Raw genomic sequence first — 10,066 nt, 5'->3', positions numbered from 1 at the left:
TTTAGTGCTGAAGTCAAGGGTAAATAAACAAATATATTGTACAAATTAGTGATAAATATCGTTATATGAACTCTCTTTAGTTATTGTTGGAATAAAAGAGCCAAACATTTTTTAAACTAGAATTAGAATTTCAAAACTACAGATTTTTAATTTTTCTTGGATATCATTAACTATTTACAATCAGAATATATTTATTCACATTACGACTTTTTATGAAAAAAATTTCTTTTAAGAATATAAATTATTTTTTTATTAATTTTTTGGAATGTTTTTTTATTACTTACTCTTACATACAAATATTTATTAAAGACTATAGCACATTCTACTTAATTAAAATAGTTTGTTAATTTTTATTGTTAAACTACTTTAAAAAGAATAAGATCAAAATATTTACATGTTTTATTTAACCAATTTAGACAAAGTATAAAATCATCATTTTAATAGAGACTTTTTTTGCAAATAATTTTGTTAGTTTTATTTAGTAAAAAAGTTAATTTTTTATTAAAATAAAGAAGATTTTTAGTATTAAAATTATAAAAATTCCCTCTAAATCTGCAGCACATATATTATTTAGGAAAACTTTTCATCTAATTTTGAAGTCCTATAATAAATTGAAACTTAAATGTTTAGTAAAAGATATTAGGACACCGAGCTATTTGTTTTTTTCAAAATAAAGAAAAAAATTTTCAAGGTTGATAAGTAAAAGGTAAAAGGTATGGACTATATATCATACACTGTTGTAGTTGAATAATTACTATAATTATAATAACTATAAAGTAATTTTCAATAAGGTTTAATTATTTTGTATAAAATAGTAAACCTAATTTTTAAAAAAGCAATTTACGAGAAACACTTTTAAAAACACTAAAAATTTTTGCTTGTATTTTGCAAAAACCAATTTTTGAAAAAAGTAATTAAGAATCAAAATTATAAAATTTATACAAATAAATATTTTATTTTGTTTTACTATTTAGCATATATCTTATTAAATGAGTTACTAGAACTTTTTTGCCGTTCTATAGCGTAACTCAATTTATATATTATTACTAGTGATGTACCGGACTCACTGTACGGGTCCGTATCCGGCCGGATATCGCAATTTTTGTCTGTTATCCGGATCCGAGTCCGGCCGGATTCTAATTTGAAAAAAAAGTCTGGATCCGGGTCCGGCCGGATCCTAACAGAGATCCGGCCGATTCGGATCTAGTTAGTGAAAAAGAGCATACAGAAAAGTATTTATTCAAAAACAAACCCTGTGTAAATTAAAAAGAGTCATTTTCGTCAGAAAATACTTTCGAAAATTTAACACCTACCGTGATTGGCTCATTTTGTACACGTGACTAATTTAGATTTGTTTACATTGAAACTATGAAATAAACATTTTAGAAATGCAACTCTTTACCTATGTTGTAAAATTAAAAACTTTACTACCGAATTGTCAAACTTATGGCTAGCTGTTCTACTGATTGAGCTTGAGAGTGGAGTACTCAAAAGTAGATATCATCGTAAGTGAAGTCTGTTTGTTCCTGTTTATACAAAAGATGATGCTGAGTGTTCAATTGCTGCTGTTAGTGATGGTTGCTGAGCCAGGAAGGATTCAGCGTGGAATTGCATGAATTTGAATTGTTTTAGATTTATTTAAATCGTTTTGTTGTAATTTTGTTTTTCTTCAAATAAATCCCTTGTTTAAGTCAAAAGAGTTTTGTTAATGCATAAATATTAGTTTCATCTAAGTGAACTATTTTTGTTACTTGTTTAAATCCCCTCTTGACGAGTTATATCATTGCCTTAAACTTTTTATAATCTTAAATGAGCTGGAGGGTGTGTAGAAAAATTAGACTATAGCTCATTTTAGTGTTTATATTTATACTTGTTTTCGTTTCAGATTTTACATTGATAATAAATTATTAAACTAAATTGACAAGGAGTTATTCTTCAAACTTAAATTAGCAATAAACTGTTTTAGAGTTTAGTTTTAGCTTCTAGTTTTTAAGAACGGGCCTGTTTTTTTTTTTTTATTTACTTACTTTAAAAAATAAATAAAATTATACTCGGCATTTAACTAAAAGGTTTTTTGAAGATTTCTAAAATGATTTTCAGTAAACAGTAGTAGTTTTTGAAATACTTTATTTCTACAAAATTATAGCTAAAAAGGTTCTTTCGATAACTGTTTTTTTTTCAAATATAACTCTTTTAAATAAAATGACTTATATAAATATTTTGTTTACATACCCTAAAAGTGATATTTTGAGTGAATTTGCCGACCATATAGATAAGTTTTTACCCCTAATAAATGAACATTACCTTTAATTGAATAATTGTTACATTAAATTGTAGTTTCTAAATCATATATTCTTAAATACTTTCTTTTTTGGTGAATATAAAATTAGAATGTGAAATCACTCATTTACCAATCTGAAAGAAGGACATTTCAGACTGTTAGTTTTCTAATTAGATACTGAATTTATTCATAAACTTTGCTTAAGATTGAGTATATTTATTTCTCTTTAAATACACGAAAACTGTTAAAATAGTATTTACTTTGTATCTAAATTTTTATTTACAACCAACTAAAAAAGTCTATTGCAAAATAACCAAGTCAAAAAACGATTTATAAAAGTTACTTGCGAGTTGCACAGTTTTAAATTTGTTGCTTGTTTGAACTAACTTCATCAAACGATCATGTACTTCAGATTTAGTAAAAAGACTATTTTTAGTGTTAAAATATCCCCAGTAGTAGAATTTTAACTATTATTTTAATTAGTTTATATTGTACTGTTGGGCTAGTTGTAGAATATTTTAGTTTTGTAAGTTTTCATTAGTGTACGGCGCTCAATTACAATTTAAAAAAAAAGAAGTTGTTCTCACAAACTTACACTTTGTTTTTAATTGCAACAACATAACATATAAAAACTTAGTATTCGGATGTTGTCTTTAGTTAGTCAAAAACAATGCTTTAATATTTATTTTACAATTCAGTTAATTTACTGTAACAAAGAAATTATTATATTTTTTTTTATAAGATAACTTGTAGTTAAACTAAAGCCCATTAAGTAACGTAAAGGCTTTTTTTTGAACAATTTTTGAATTAAAACGAAGTAATTAAATCACTCTTCTACAAATTAAAAAAGATTATATTTAATCTTTTAAATAGTTAAAATTTTATTATCTATTAACTCTTAAAATAATTTCAAACATTTTGCTTGAATTAAAACATGTGGCAAATTTTTTCACTAACAAAATATAGCTTGTCAAGCAAGGTTGTGCAATGTGCTATTTGTAACATATCAAGCAAGAAACTGTGGTTTTAAATTTTATCTTAAAGTAAAAAGTCAGAAGACGCAAATTCAAGATTTATTGTATCAATAATGTGTTTTTATATTTTGTTAGTTCCAACTTATACTTATTTTTTCTTAGGACCAGTGAGGTTGAGGCGGATCATTAAGAGGTTGAGGAAGAGTACATTCCTGCTCCTATAGTTCATAAAAAAATAAGGTGCCACTTGCTTTGCATAGGTTAAAAGACTTCAATGCGCCAGGGAAGCTTGAGAGTGGAGTACTCAAAAGTAGATATCATCGTAAGTGAAGTCTGTTTGTTCCTGTTTATACAAAAGATGATGCTGAGTGCTCATTTGCTGCTGTTAGTGATGGTTGCTGAGCCAGGAAGGATTCAGCGTGGAATTGCATGAATTTGAATTGTTTTAGATTTATTTAAATCGTTTTGTTGTAATTTTGTTTTTCTTCAAATAAATCCCTTGTTTAAGTCAAAAGAGTTTTGTTAATGCATAAAATTTAGTTTCATCTTAGTGAACTATTTTTGTTACTTGTTTAAATCCCCTCTTGACGAGTTATATCATTGCCTTAAACTTTTTATAATCTTAAATGAGCTGGAGGGTGTGTAGAAAAATTAGACTATAGCTCATTTTAGTGTTTATATTTATACTTGTTTTCGTTTCAGATTTTACATTGATAATAAATTATTAAACTAAATTGACAAGGAGTTATTCTTCACAAAGTACAAACAGAAAGCTCTGCTAACAGAAATACTTGAACAGCATAAAGTTCTAAGAATATACCAAAGTATTATAAATTATTTTTAGTAGTATCGTAGATTTGATACATAGTGTAAAATTTATGTAAGAATCACATGAACATTTTGATTCCTGTTGTTCGTTCTAATCACAACTTTTAACCGATTTCTAGTACTTACAATTTACTCAAACAAAAATGATACAAATGTCTATTTAAGGCTTAATTTTTTAGTTTATAATTAAAGATATAGCTTTTCTTACCAGCAGAAACTACAACCTGTAGATGCGCTATATTGTATATAAGCACAGTATAATGTATAATATACTTGTTATCTTCATAATAACTTCAAACAGCTTTCTAGTCGCTTTAATTTTACTTAAACAAGCAACAACTACGAACACTGTCTAAAACAAATTCTGTTATTTATTCTAGTCGTATTTCGAGAAATAGAACTGTCTTTGCCTGGCATAAACAAACTTGTTGTAGCTTTAGCAACTTTTTTTATATTCACTTATTTAAAATATTGGTTTAAATAAAATTATTCAACAACAAATATTAGATTTCTTCTAATGTCTAATACTTCTATATTCAAAATTATTAAATTTATTGAGTGCTAAGTTATCAAAAATATTGTTCTTAGCGGCAATTGCATTTATAAAAGATTTATATAAACTATTATAAGATTTATAAAAGATTATTTTTAAATTATTATTTTGATTTAAGTTCATAATATTTACAAACTTTTTTATATGCTTACAATCTTTTGTTTTAGCATGCAAATGTAAAAAAAATTGTTATAGATATTTTTATATTAGCAGAAAATAAAGTATTTAAATAGTAAGCTAAGATAACTGTTTAAAGCAAGTTTAAGTTGAAAAATATCCTTTTTTTTTTTAGGAAATCAAAAAAAAATTATTTTTGTGTTTGGAAACGTTGCTTGCATTCTACTAATACAGTATTAGACTCAGACAAGTATTCAAAAAAAGAAAAAAAGTATATTTTAAAATAAAAGGAAATTTGTTGTACTTAATATCATTATTGTTAAAATTATTATTGTTTTTTTTTTCATTAAAAGCATTAATGTCACAGTACTTATTTTCATATTTTCATTTATAAATATAAAGTTCAATTACTGTTAAAATCACTTTTCTGAAAATAAAAAAATGTTTTAAACAGTTTATTTAAATATTCAAATGTAAAAATGTTTTTACTAATCAAATTAAATTATTGAACAAATTAAAAAGTTACCTTTTTAGCACAAAATATTTCTAAAAAAAAGTGTGTCATATCAAAGAATCACAACAAGTTGCTTCAATGTTATATATATAAACCTAAGGTGATATTAATCGAAACATAACGAATGATAGTTAAATTTAAAACATCTACATATTAGCTATAGTTTAATTAAATGTAATATTGTTCTCCGTTGTAAAAGCGCACTTGTAAAATAGTCCAGATTTTAGCAAACTTGGAATAATTTGATACATTAAACAAGAGTCTCCGTATTCTAATATGTTTCCCATTTTGTTTAGAAATTTTAGCGGCTGATTTTAAAATTATTTTAAATTTTAATTTAACTTGTCAACTAGCTAAATAGAATGCGAAATGTAAACAAACAAGCTCTGCTAACAGACATATATTATAAACTGTAAGTATATAACTTTATTTTTATCAAAGAAATATATTTATATGAATATTTTTTAAACGTATAGAGTTTTAATATGACATATTTCCATCATGTAGTATTTAATACATCATTGGTGCTGACGTGAAATTGCACCTTGAGCAAGGTGTAGTTTTCCAGGTTTATGTAGAATCTTGAATTGCCATTAAATATTTTTCTGCTTTAACCGGAAAAGGCTTTGGTTTGCAATCTCATCAAGTGTTCTCTCTCCGAACAATTTCACCATTGGTTTGTGATCAGTCAGAACAAACAAATTATCACATCCTTGTGAAAATACCGTGAGTGCTCAATACAATTGCAAGGCTCTCTACCTCCACCACATAGGCTATTTCCATGACTCTTTTTAGATTTGTTAAAGCACTGACGAGGTCTTTGACCAAAACTTATTTTGAAAATCATATTCTTGAAAGAATAAATTCATTATTTCTCTTACAGTAGTTGGGATCTCTGTGTTTGCTTTCTTAAAACTAAACAAATAATAAAACTCTTATTATTAATAATGTATTGCAAGATGATCAGCAGTTATATTATTTCAAAATTAAAAAAAAAACTGAGTTATTGTACTTATCCAGAAAAATGCAAAATGCTTATCCGGACATGTTTACAGAAATATTTTACCTAACATGTCCAGGTAAGTAAATAAGCACTGTACTAGCAAACACCATATACTATTAAGATTACAAACTGTTTCATTGTAACCTTCACAGTTGGATTAAATTAGCTAAACAAGTAATTTCTACACAAACAGATTGGCTGCTTATAACCAAGCTAGTAACTGCAATGCCTGAATTATAAGCAAAACATTAAAACTTTGATTGAGTTGTAGAAATATGTTCCATTGAAAATAATAAAGATATATACAAAACTATTTGATATAAAGCTCGGGAGCTGATAAAAACTAATAAAACTAACAATACTTCGAATGCTAAGAAACTGGTATCTAAACATTAATGAATAAACTAAGCTCTACCATAGTTGAGCGATTAAATTAAGATTAAACTGTTTTAGTTGAAAATACAATCGAAAGGTTTTCAAAAGACCTGTGTTTTGTTACGTTTGCATTCTTGGTCTGCATTAAAATAACCAAAATTATGCGGTAGAATTTTAAGAACAGCTATTAGAAAGCTGTTTAAAACTGTGAGCTTGGAGAGGAGTATTTACGCAAACCACATGACATTTATATAATATTCGTTAAAAACGCATGTTGTGATTTTTAAAACATGACGTAACCAAATAAAAGAAAGATTAAATAACACGTTTTAGACTAGACTATGAACAATATATCTTTTTTTTGTGAAATTAGAAAGAAATCTTTAAGTGCACATCATATAACATATTTGCAAATAAAAAGATAAAATTATTATAGAATATCCTCTTTTTAAAAGATACAACCAACTGATGTAGTTTTATTAATAACTTAATCTTATACTATTTATTTGAATAAAATATATATTACTGGGTTTTTAAGCCTTGACGTTGTTTAACTGACATATTTGTACAACTATATTTTTTCCTCTATAAGTAACTTGAAATTAGAAGTATAAATATTCTCATATACTATGAATACTGGTAGAAGAGTAGATAGGTAAGAATTGTAAAAAGCTTTATTGTGATATGCTTGTACTTAATTAAAGCTGTTAGTTTGTCTTTGTAGAGTAAAATTATAAAATTTTTTTTTTTAAATACTAAAAATGTAATGATTGTTATAAACACAACGAAACAAACTAGCTAGAATAAAATAGTAAACAATAAACTATTAATTATAAAATTATAATTCAATATAAATAAGATATACTTATAACTTTTTGATTGCGTAGTAAAATTAAATAAAATTTAAAATAAATAAATAAACAGGAATGTTTTCTGTTTTTAAGTCAAGGTTAAAATAGTGAACATGGAAAACTAATATTTTACTCTTTTTTAAACTGCAGCAGATTGTTTAACAAACAACTTGTTTATATAAGTAAAATATTTATTACAAAAAAAAATAAATTTTAGTCTATAATATGTAATAAATTATAAAAATAATAGCAAGTTACAAAACAACCAAACAAATAAAAAATTTCCCTCTCTCATAAGGCTGTTGCTCGTAAAAAACAAGTTAACTAAGTACTTAAATAATTAAACTATCTAACTTCTATTTGATTGTGTTGTATAAACACTTAATATCAAAAGTAACAAATATAACACTTATCTTCTTTAAAAGATTTTTGCTATTGAAAACAAGTTAAATATATACTCCAATAAACTATAAAACTCACTTAAGTTGTGTTGTAGAAGGATTTAATATTAAAAATAACAAACATAACCATTGTTGTTGTCCAGCTTGAAGGTTAATTAAAACTTAAAGTGACTAATTAACTCTGTTTTAGCTTATCACTTTAAAAAACTACTTTGATCAGTCGAGAATTTTTATAAATTTGAAAATGAACGAGGATTTGCAATAAACTCTTAATAACCTTGAATAAAATTACAACTTCTAGAAATATATATTTTATTAAACATCACTAAACTTATAAATATCATTGTGTTTATTTACAAAATGTTGTAGCTAATTATTAGGTTTTGGCTATTGAGAAATAATTTATATTGATAACAAACTACTGATGATAAAAACGTCTTTTTTAACCAAATGTCAATTTGTTATTTTGTAAATTTTTTCGGTTATATAAAAAATCAAACAAGTTATATAAACAAGGATTTAAAAGCAATTTTATTAATTTTCTAGTTTGGATATTCAACATTTTAAGCTTAGAATGTAAAATAATATGAAAATTAAAAGTCTTATTCTATCACAATTTAGTTATAATCATTAAAGTTTATATTTAGTAATGTTTATCATATTGTTAAACAAATAGAAAAAGCAGTAGCATTTATAAAGAGTTTTTAACCAAATAAAATAAAATAAAAAAATTATAGTTTTACTTCTAATAAGAATTATAGTTAAAGTTTTTTTTTTCTTAAACTGAAAAGTAATAAGCTTTACGTTTTTGAACCTTCTTAATTGCATTAGTTTGAAACGTATTTTAATTCTAGCATATAGTGAATTATAGCGTTTAATTTTTTCTTCTTAACTTTTTATAATTGTAAACAATAACTACTTAAATCTTTTTTTCTATTGTATATAACATTAATACGTAATTTATGTTTGTTCATTCATTTAAAGACTTAAAAAGTTTGTTTTAAATATTGTTTATTAAACGACAAATAGTAGCATTCAAAACTTTGATTCCAAGACCGGTTGTCGATTCGCACACCATTCGGAAACATTTTGACGTCTTGTCCAGGAAAGTGTTTTAAGTTAGAAGCAGAAAATCATTTAAAAACATTAATTCTGCAAGAAGTAGATTTTTTTTCAAAAACATACATGCCAATGATCGATAAAAAATTGTTCTCATGTTTTATTTAAAGTTTAATAGTTTTTAAGCATTGTAGACAACTACTGACAGTTTGCTTAAAAAATTAAATATTTAATTGGAAATAGTTTCACGTTTTAGCAATCTACTTTTAATAGAATAAAAAGAATCTCAATTGTTTTTATTAACTAAGAAATTTAAGCTTAAACTTTCAAATAGTAACATTGAATATATAAGAATACTGTGAGTTTAAAAATAAGTAGTGCATTTTTGATAGCTTACATAATTTTATAGTTGTATATGCTTTTCTAATTGTTAATGAAATTTAAATAACTAAGTTAATCAAAATAATCAAACAAACAATAAATAATTTTAAATTATCGGTCATTTTCACTCTGCGTGCCGGATCCGGGCCGCGGGCCGTAATTTAGATGACAACAAAACCAAGTTTTATATTTGCGATTATACTTGCGTCAGTGACTGCTAGTGAGATGTAACACTGTTTTGGTAGGTTCCCTTATAAATAGTTTTGGTAACTAAAAACGTTCATAAGTTGAATAGTTATAAATTTTAAGTTTATTTTATTATGATAAAGCAAGCTGAGTTTTAACACAGTATTAACAACTTAAGTAAATTTACTGACATTTTATTTTATAAACACTTAAAAAAGTTTTCAAAAGAAGCATTGTTAACTTTTAACACATTTAATGTATTATTTTGTTATATGAACGTTTATTAAAAAACTATTTTAGTCTTAGTTTTTGACTAATATTATCAACAAGACTAACTATTAGTTATATAAAACATTAAACTCATTTTAAACAGCTTATTACAAATTAACTTAGTATCTAATTATTTCCTTTGATGATAAATAGAACTCGTTAACTCAAAACTTTTAGTGAATAATAACTTTGCAGTTTCATCGACTGTGTTGTTGAAGATTGTAAAACTGAAAAATAGTTACTAAATTCAATTTTTTTGTTGACGAGCTTGTA

Source organism: Thalia democratica, chromosome 7, assembly GCF_965202585.1.
Source record: "Thalia democratica chromosome 7, ktThaDemo2.hap1.1, whole genome shotgun sequence".
Lineage (NCBI taxonomy): Eukaryota > Metazoa > Chordata > Thaliacea > Salpida > Salpidae > Thalia > Thalia democratica.
Note: the sequence above shows the minus strand (reverse complement) of the source record.